The sequence below is a fragment of the Martes martes genome (genome assembly GCF_963455335.1).
Source record: "Martes martes genome assembly, chromosome: 17".
Taxonomy (NCBI): Eukaryota; Metazoa; Chordata; class Mammalia; order Carnivora; family Mustelidae; genus Martes; species Martes martes.
The window spans coordinates 3,549,299-3,559,823 of NC_137905.1; positions in this window are offsets into that span (position 1 = coordinate 3,549,299).

Consider the following 10,525-nt stretch of genomic DNA (forward strand, 5'->3'; position numbering starts at 1 on the left):
TGCAAATGGACAAAACACATAAATCACTTGCAACGTAACCCGCTTGGCCTCTGACCACTGCAGTCCCTACTTATACGTTATTATTTCAAAAACCCTGCCGAGGGTTTCGTGGCCAGGGACCAACGCTCTGTTTCCACGAGCACAGCCACACTCTGACAGGCGGAGGGCTGTCGTCTACACCTGCACAGCCCAGCTCGTGAAACCGGGGCCTTTCATCCACCAGCCAGGAAGGGTAGACGGGCCCGCGGCTGGAACGCTCCCCTAGGTACAAGGTTCCCAAGTCGACGCCACGCAGGGTCCTAACACCGGGGTCTTCGGCGGCAAGGAACAGTGCCCACCCCCCGACTAAGCAAAGGAAAGTAATGTGTGGAAGCACAGAACCAGGAAACCCCGAGCTGGATCCACGGTGAAGGGGTTTGGAGACTTACATAAAGCTATCGGTATTGTGTGTGTGTGTGTGTGTGTGTGTGTGTGTGTGTGTACGCATGTGCATGCGTGTGTACGTGTGTGTGTGCAGTGTTCGTGCGTGTACATAACCCTGCATCCTGTGTGTGCACGTGTGAACGTGCGTGTGTGTGCACAGCGTGTGCATGTTGCTCGTGTGTGTTCACACTCCTGTGTCCCCATGCGTGTGCCTCGTGTTGTGTGTGCATGCGTGTGCTTGAGCGTGTGTGCCCATTGTGTGCGTACAAGGGTGCGAGTGATGCCCGCAGCCTGCTAGGGCCTCGGAGCCCAGGCTTCACGGAGAATTCGTGCTCCAGACCCTGGACCGAAGTTCACACAGAGGGAGTACAGCCCTTCGTCCTCAGACCTCCCCGGGGGCAGTCCCGTCCTGCGGCTGCTCGATCCTGCACGCCCGTGTCGCGCCCCTCCCCACAGGTGGAGGCACCACGAGGATGGTGGGACTGCCTCGTTCAGCACCTGTGCACCGGGGAGAAGGACCTTGCTCCCGGTCCCTGCGCCGTGGGGCTCCGAGACCGTCCCTGCTGGCACTCAGGGACCTGCGGCTCCCACACCAGCTGCAGGATGCGCCACATGCATTTCTCCCCTCTTGATAAACACGGGCTTGCTCCCCGTCTCTCTCTCTTTCTTACACAGTGCGGCAGTGCGCAACCTCAGAAGCTGGGCAGGTCTGCGTGCCCAGCCCCCGTGCCCAGCTCTCCCACGCTGGCCGATGGCCCCACCGTGCGGTCATGCCCATCTCCCCCCACCGCCGGGGGGCAGGCAGGGAACCCCAGAACCCCAAGGTGGCTGCAGGCGGGGACGGGGAGCAGCCAGGTCGCATAGGAGACGAAGGGGCAGGTACCCCACGCGGCCACGGGCTTCCAGCAGTCTGCGAGGCAGACAGACCCCTCCACAGGGCTCTGTCTCCTCTGATCTCAGAACAAGGAAAGACTCCGGCGTGGCATCCAAGAACGTTCTAGCATTTTTGGCAGACCAGTTTCAGCTTGAGATTCCCAGTATTTCAGTCCATGAAAGAGACCCGTGGAGCCTACAAGTGTGATCGCACGCCCCATTCTGTGTGCTCATCCCTGTTTCTGGGGAAAGGAGTCTTAGCTTTTGTTGGATTCTCCAACAAGGTGCTGACTCCAAGCCTTTGAACCCGTGTGTTTCAGTTGCGTTCTTTCTGTTATGAACGACCAAAAAAAAAAAAGTGTCCAACTTAATCTGGCTGGAGCAAATAAAGGGGGGGAAAGGAATTTATTGGGAAAAGCAAAAACAAAAAAAGGAATTTATTGGCTCACGCAACCAAAAGGTCCAGGAGCAGCTGGGCTCAGGTGAGGCTGAACCCAGGGCTCAGACCAGGCCTGAAAGCCCAACTCTCTCTCCATCTCAGGCTCACTTTCCTCTGCAGGCTCTGTCGTCAGGTGGGCTCACTCCGCCCAGCTCCCCCCGTGGGTGCAGAGTCCCCCCCTTGCTGCGTCACATGCAGCAGAAAGACGCACTTCCTCCCGGCTCTCCGGCAGGAGCGCTGGAATCCCAGGCACCAAGGCGGGTCACGTGCCCACCCACAGACGGATCCCTCTGGCAGAGGACAGGGATGCTTCAAGGGGCTCAGGCCAGGCCCCACACCCAACCCCAGCAAGAGGGGTGATGAGTCACTAGCAGAAATCCAAGTGGTGCCATGAGGAAGGGGTCATGGCACAGGGCAGAGGCAATAAACGTCCGTGCCCTGCACTCTGAAACAGGCTAACTCCTTAGGTTAGCTCAAGTTCAAGTGCTCCGGTAGTGGGCGAGAGCTGGCAAGTCCGCTGCCGTCTGCAGGGATAGCCTGTTGTGGGGTTGGACTGCGTCCCCCAGAGAGGTATACTGAAGCTGTTGGAGTCCTGACCCCGGGACCTGTGCATGTGACCTCGTTTCGAAATAGGGTCCTTGGAGATGTCGCACTGGACTGGGGTGGGCCATAAACCCAATACCCAGGGGTCCTTAAAGAGAAAGGAGAAGAAAATGGGACAGACACAGGTCCTGTGATGATGGGGTGTGAGACCGGAGCACCGCAGCCACAAACCCAAGAAGGCCAGGAGCCACCAGGAGCAGCCAGAGGCAGGCAGGGTCCTCCCCTACGTCCTCTGGAGGGAGCATGGCCCTGCCCACATCTTGATTCTGGACTTCTGCCCCCTGGAATGGGGAAATAGTAAATTCCTGTTGCTTTAAGCCCCCAGCCTGGACTACCTTGTTGTAACAGCCACAGGACACTTGTACTCTGTCTGATCCCGACATCAGGCTGTGACCCAACAGTGGATCCAGGATCCCGACACGGTCCTCAGTCCCCCTAGCCCATCTCCCCACAGCCCCGGAACAGTGGCTCTCCCAGACTTGTGAGGATCCCAACCTGGTGTTTTCCGATGGGCTTGGGAAGGTTTGAGGAAGTGGTGACCCTAATGGCTGGGGAAGTCCTCTAGGCAGCCTTGTGATTCTGCCTTACAGGTGATCCCAGCCAACTCCTGATCAAAGGGAAACCCCCACAAGACCCCTTCCAGCCCAGCAAGGCTACACTGTGTCCAGTGTAGGAGCCAACACAGCTACTGGCCAAGAATCCCCAGATATGAAATTGTTGCCTAAATCCTGCTGTCACACCTTCTGGACACCCGAGGCCAACTCCAGCTGGAGCTCTCCCATACTTGCACACTGGATTGTCTCCCTAAGCAGTGGAGAAGCTCATTCAAAGCCATCCCTGACCAAGGCAGCCTCACAGGCTCATGCCCTCTCAGGTCCAATCTGATGACTGTGCCGGGATCTCCAGGCCACCATGATTCAAGGTAGAACACCAAAGCACTACAGTCAGACAGACCTGGGTTTCAATACTGACTCTACCATCTACTTGGCATACAGCCTCTGGAAGGTGCCCAGCCTCTCTCTGTGTCCTCATTGGGGACAGATAAATGTACTTCCTATCTCGCAGGACTGCAGTAAGCAGTAACTGAGCTAATACACAACATAGAAGTTAGCTTGATTATATCATGCCCAAGCACCCATTTAGTAAATACTTACTGAATACCGAATGTGTGTCAGGTAATATCCTAGAAACTGGGGTTACAGGAGGAAACAAAATAGACAAATGTTTTGGAGTTTATGAAGATGAAGAAGAAGGTGATGACAGTGATGATGATGGTGGTGGTGCTGATGATGGTGGTGATGGTGGTGCTGATGATGGTGGTGGTGATGATGGTGATGGTGGTAATGATGGTGGTGCTGATGATGATGGTGATGGTGGTGGTGATGATGGTGGTGGTGATGATGATGGTGATGGTGGTGGTGATGATGGTGATGTCGGTGATAGTGATGAGCTGATGGTGATCATGGTGTTGGCGATAATGATGGTGATGACGGTGATGTTTATGATGGTGGTGGTGATGGTGGTGATGATGATGATGGTGGTGGTGGTGATGGTGAGGATAATGGTGGTGGTGATGGTGATGATGGTGATAATGATGATGGTGATGGTGATAATGATGATGGTGATGGTGGTGATGATAGTGATGACGATGATGGTTGTGGTGATGGTGGTGATGATGGTGATAATGGCGATGGTGATGGTGGTGATGGTGATGATAATGATGGTGGTGATGGTGATGATGGTGGTGATGGTGGTGATGATGGTGATGGTGATGATGGTAACGATGATGGTGGTGACGATGATGGTGGTGGTGATGATGGTGATGGTAAAGCTGAGATCCTCTCTAGACCATGAGACCATCACAAGCAAGAGCAGTATCTCCCATTTCCTGGCTCCCTCAGGGCCTAACACAGTGTCTGGCCCATACTATGTACTTAAGAGGTGTATGTTGTTCGTGGACTTATTCTTCAAGTTGCTTTAAGCAGAGGAAAGTTCCCCTCCAAGGGTAGTTCAAACCGGGCCCCATGCAAATCTCTTTGAAGTCATGTGTTTTATCTTTAAAATTGACTTAAGCTTTTCATTCCATTCTATGGCCTATCCATGTTTGTTTTACTTATAAACAAGAACTTATTTCCAAAACTTTGAGCGAAAATGATGCCCCAAGAAAACCTACCTTGTTTATTCCTGTGGCTTTTGAGATACTAACCACACACACACCCCAACCCCCTCAGGCCACCCCACATACATCCGGAGGTCCAGAGCCCAGGGCCAGCAGCATAAACCCAAGCACTTAGACACTCTGGAGAAAATGCCTCTTTCTCCTTGTGGTGCTGGAGCCTGGGGAGACAGAAGGGCAAGGCCCTTCAAGGCAGCGTGCACCGTGCTCCGTGCCCTAGACGGCAAGGAGGTTGAGCCCGGACTCAGTGGCTTTATGCAGAGAGCCAAAAGATGTCACAGTAAGAAGGTCCTGAAAAGGTCTCTGGAAACTTCACTTTCCCTGTAAAACCCCAGTGTTCCCAGCACACGGGCCACATCAACATCCTCGACAGACAATGGGCCAGGAAGCAGCCGTGTCCATCCCAGGGGCCCCAGCTGATGCCGTCAGCTCATATTTAGAGAGCTGCCACGCGTGGCCAGAGTCTGCAGATTGGCTCCGGAACCCTCCCCGCCGCCCACGGGCCGCCGGCCTCCTGCTACTCTCCCTTCAGAGGGTGACAACAAGCAGGAAGAAGCAGGGTGCCCCCGCCCAGGCTGCGAGGTCAACCAGAACTTGACTTAGAGCCTGGCTCCCCAATTCGCACGGCCCGGCTCCCTGAGTTTCTGTTTCCCCATTTCTAAAGTGTGTCTTTTACGTGATGTTTTCCAGCTCTGTTACATAACAGACACCAGCAGAGCGTGGAAAGAGAAAGTGGTTCGAGGATAATTCAGTAATGACACGCGTTCAGAAGTAAACTGGAATTCACCGAGCAGGTGGAAATGGGCTCACCTGAGCCCCAAGAACAGGGCCCCATCCTCCTACCGCAGGAGTTTGGCATCAATGAGAAAAGAACCAAGTTGGGGGGGGGGGAGCGCCTGGGTGGCTCAGTGGGTTAAGCATCTGCCTTTGGCTCAGGTCATGACCCCAGGGTCCCGGGATTGAGCCCCGCATCTGGCTCCCTGCTCAGGCAGGGAGTCTGCTTCTCCCTCTCTCTCCCCATTGTCCCCCCTGCTAGTGCTCTCTCGATCTCTCTGTCAGATAAATAAATAAAATCTTAAAAAAAAAAAAAAAGAACCAAGGGGGAGACTGTCAAGCTCGTGTCCCCCCTGCCCGGGGCCGCAGGTAGATCCGCTGCTCCTCAAGCCGCAGCGGGTGCGTTCCCCTGGGGAGGGCGACACTGAGGAGCCTGCAAAAGCCAGTCACGTCCCTAGGGGGTCAATGTCACTCACGATTTGTGGAAATACTTATTTCCATTTTCAAACAAACCCAGGAGTGCGGGGGAGCAAGCTACAAACTACCCACGAATGTTCACCAGACACAAGGCTTTTAAGGGAACATCGCGCCCAGCAGGACCGTTCAGGCCTCTGTCCAACGACTCAGATCGCACAAACTCTCCTCCGGCTTCTCCGGAGACAAGTTTGAGGAGCGGAAAACGTTTGCTGGAAACGCAGAGCCAGGCTCCGCGGCTCCGGGAAAAGCACGGGGCTTGGCTGCCCCCTGGTGTTCACATGGGGTATAACAGCCAGCTCCGTGCCGCGCCTGAAGGTGTGCGGTCGGTCGGGGATGTTCAGCCCCCTCTCAACGCGGGAACCTCACACAGAAGACCACCCTCCCGTTTCGGCACCTGGGCGCCCCCCTGGGTTAACAGGCTCGTTTGGGTGAGGTGATGCCGCGAGAGCACCTGTGGGCTTGTTTCCCCTGGAGATCCTGGTTTAGGAACGCTGGGCTGGGGCAGCGGTCTGTGGGTCCAACCGTCTCCCAAGCCACCCGGGAATGAGTGCAGGGGTTTAAACCTGCACCTGGGGCTGATTACGGAAACCCTTAGGGCGACGCCCACGCCTCAGTGCCTTCAAATGGTTGCCAGGTGACCCTACCTTGCAGCCCAGGCTGAGGGACACCGTGAACTTCTTCATAAAGTTCAGCGTCCTTGGGAGGGAAGCCTGTTCTCTACACGACTCTGCGGCCAGCCAGCCCTCCGAGTCCTCGGGGTCCTCTAGGCACCCAGGATGTGCAGGTCGCCTGCAAGGACATATCCTCTGCCTCTAACGGGGCTTTGTCCGGACACCCCGCGTGTCCTACCACATACTGTCATTGACAGCCCTAGGGACATAGAGCTTTTGAGCTAAAACTGCGACGGTCCCGGGCAAACCAGGACAGGGGTCCCCCGCAACCTCACACCTGCCTCAGACTAGCAATGACTGGGCCTGGACCTCGATGTATGTATTTTCAAGAGCAGCAGCTGGGGCGTCCGTCGGATTCTTACAGGGGCCTGTGACCCCCCCCAAGGAAGACCGTGCCGCCTTCCACCCACCCTCCTCTGTGGGGCGTGCCCTCCCGGTGCTCCAGACGAAAGCCGGCAGTGCCCCACACAGCCGTGCGTACGGAGGGCAACGGCCCGGCTGCTGTGACGTCACTGGTCAGTTGGAGAACACGTGGCCCATCTGAGTGCTGACTCTGGTTCGGGCTGGGGGCGGGAAGTGGTGGCCTGCTACAGGAACACGAGGAAATCATTTGAAAAGATCCTTCGAGACGGACTCGTCCTCGGACTTGGACATGTTTATCCAGTGAGCATTAATGAGCACCTACTGTGCGCCTCGGGTTGTATAAGCCACTCAAGCAAAGACAACACGGCAGGCACAGGTTGGACACTGGCACAGACCCGCCGGGGCTTGAATCCCAGCACGGCCTTCACTGGCTGTGTGACCTTGGCCAAGTCACCGAAACTCTCTGGGCCCCCTCCCTTAGTTTATAAAATGGAGTAAATACCTCCCAGCTGTTGTGAGGAAATGCTGCCTAAAAACGATGAGCCAGGGCCAGGCCGAGGTGTTGACGGAACACTTGACCCCTCACCAGCCTTTGTGGGGTCCGGGGTTTCCACCATTTGTGGCGTGACTCAGCACCTGACATGTCTGAAGGCTGCAGGAAGGACTGGGTGTGCTGGGTGTACTGGGAAGTCACCTAGGGGAGACCCGAAGCTCCGAAGGGGAGACAGACACAATGATGTTGGCGTCACCTTCAGAAGCATCTCAAAGCACCCAGGAGACTTCACAGAAATTCAAGAGTTTCTAAGAGTCGCTATCAAAAAAGTACTATGTACTTTCTCCTAACCTGGTATCTTTTTCCCTTCAAATACCAACATCAAAGACACATTAAAAGATACACATTGATCTTAATCAATTGCTCTTTCCAGAGGGGAAAAAAAATTGACCATACGTCCCCATGGTGACCCTCCGTTTTGGAGAGCACTGTGACACCCCTTGGGACCCGGGATGTCTCAGGCTCCTCAAAGCCCCACACGACAGCCTCCGAGCGGACGGGAGGGCACACGGAAACCTCTCCACGTCCCAGGCCTTGCAGCGTGCCGCTGTCCACCTGGACCAGGGCTTCTGGAAGAAATGCCGGGCTGATCCTGCGGGCGTGAACCCGAACCAGACTCAGCTGCTGTGACGGAAGGAACCACCAAGGCTGGGTTTGAAGAGAAGCACGTCGGGAGACACACGAGAAGTACAAAGACGTCAGCTGCAAGCTGGCCGGAAGCAGACAGGACATAGAAAAAAGGACGCAGACAGGAAAGAGGAAACAAACAGGAAGCAGACAGGGGACAGGAACCGACAGGACACAGGAAGTAGACAGGAAGCAGGCAGGGCACAGGAAGCAGACAGGACACAGGAAGTAGACAGGACACAGACAAAGAAGTGACAGGAAACAGGAAGCAGCTCACAAGAAGCAGGCAGGACGCAGGCAGGAAGTAGACAGGAAGTAGACAGGACACAGGACGCAGGCAGGAAGCAGACCGCTCATGGAGCCACAGCTGATCCTCGTGACTTCCGCCTTCCACTTGCCGTCACTGGGAAGGGGTAACTCCGTAGAAATACCTCCTCGCCTCATTTTTTGATAGACACGGTCAGCATGGTTTCTGGCTTTGCTCTCTAGTTACTGTTTTTATGTGGGGATTCAAAGAAATTCAAAAAACATGTTGCCACAGGCTTCATCCTCCTAGAACCCCTTCCCCTTGCTTTCAACCACTTGTCCCCAGACTTGGTCGTCATTGTGGTCACCGACCCATCCGGCCAGTCTGGGCAGACCTGCCCGCACGGTTTCCGGTTCCTTTGCCCTTGCCCCTCACAGCGCACTCCCTCCTTTGGAGTTCAAGTCCCTTCTCGGGCTATGCCCTTCAACACTTATCTCAGCAAAGGCCAGTTAGTGATCAACGCTCGTAACCTTCACCTGCGAAGACCCATTTCCCTGCTCTTGTGATAGTTTCACTGACGACCTCATTCCAGGGGAAACTGTTGTCCCACTGCCTTCTGGCTTCCAGAATTGTCTGACACGGCGGCTACCGGCTGTCCCTTTGCCGGGAACGAGTTTTGAATTGTGCAGGGTAAAAAGCTGCCGGCTAGTAACAAGGTGAGCGCCGAGAGGCAAAGTCATAGTCAAAAGCGACGAGGTGCATTTTCGACGGCAAGGAGCTCTCCCAGCGTTAGGTGAGAAGCAGGGGCAGGGACTCTGCAGGTGGCCCCATATGGAGACCCAGTGCCTAGGCCCGTCAGGAGCCCCTAGAAGCACAGGGACCCCTCTGGCCTCCAAGAAGCCGAGTTGGGTGCCGTTTCAATGTCCTCCCAGGCGTTTCCCAGCGCCCAGCCCCAGCCTCCACCCCTGCCTCGGGGCACTCTGGCCCACTGCCGGACTCTCAGCTCTGCCCTCCCCGGGCCTTCGTCTGCAGGTTCTGGAGTCTGGAACTGTCTCCACCCGCCACCAGCGCCCCTGCTCATTTTGGCCTTCTAGTCCCAGCTCACATGACATCCTCGGCGTGCTCTGCCCCAAGCAACCCCAACTTGTCCCCACCCCCTCCCCATCAACCCCGAGGAACTGTATCAAATCTTCCCATTCTGCCCATTGCTTTCCTTGTCCTCAGTGTTTCTTCGAGCCCAGTAAGGGCAAGGGCTCCAAGGGTCACGTCCTCTGTTACACCCCACAACATGGGGACGATCGGCCCATGGTCGAGGAGACCTCCGGCCTGAGGATGGCAGGCTAATCTAGCATGAAGCCGGCCTCCTCCTGAATTCCCACTACAGTGGTAGGAAGGAACGAGGACGCAGAGAACAGGACTCCACAGTCACATCTGGGGACCCGACACTGACGTATAAGCGGTAATGATCTTACCAAATTCAAGAGAACAGGTTCCTCCGTGGCAAGGGAAGGCCAGGGAGAGCATGGCTGCCCCACGCAAAGTCCCGATCTCAGGGAGACTCTGTTTGGAGCTCTTCTAGGGTAGAAGAGTTTGGGGGTCAGAGGGACCTTCGAACACCGTCTCCAACACTCTCCTGTTCCCTCAGGCAGAGCCTAAGTCTAGCCCCATTCAGCTCCATCATCTAACCCAGGGTAAGTAAGGGACCCTTTCTCTCGGGGTCATCCTGAACTGCCTGACCTAGGTAGGTGCCCACCAAGGGTCAATTAAGGATCAGAAGAGCCAGGTGATGGGTCAACAGTGACCTTGGGCCAGGTCAGATAGCTCAGCCGCACACGAGCCCACCCTGGAAAGGAACTGGAAATGGTTACCACTCGGCAGGAGGCCTGAACTTTGTAGCCGACGCCATCCAGAGGCCCCGCTGGCCCCACACGCCAGCCCTCACAGCCAGACTCCCAGGCCCTGCAGACTCCAGCATCCCCTACCCCCAAGGTGGGGAGGGCCTCCCAGGGACATCAGCAGGGCCCCGAGAAAGAGGCAGCAAGGCCCTTCTAAAGCAGAGACACCGCCATCAGGGGCTTTATTTAAACCTGCCCTGAATTTTAAGTTGGTTCTTTCACACCTTCTTACTGCCAAAGGCCCTCTTCCTGTGACAGCTGACCTCTGGTCAAGCTCTAGAGGCCAACGTCCCCTCCCAGTGACAGCTGGACCGCTCCGAGGCCATCCCCCAGCCACGACACACTCCGGCACGAAGGCTGCTGGGAGAGCCCTCCGCTTGCCCTCTGTGCAGCTCATCTCACAG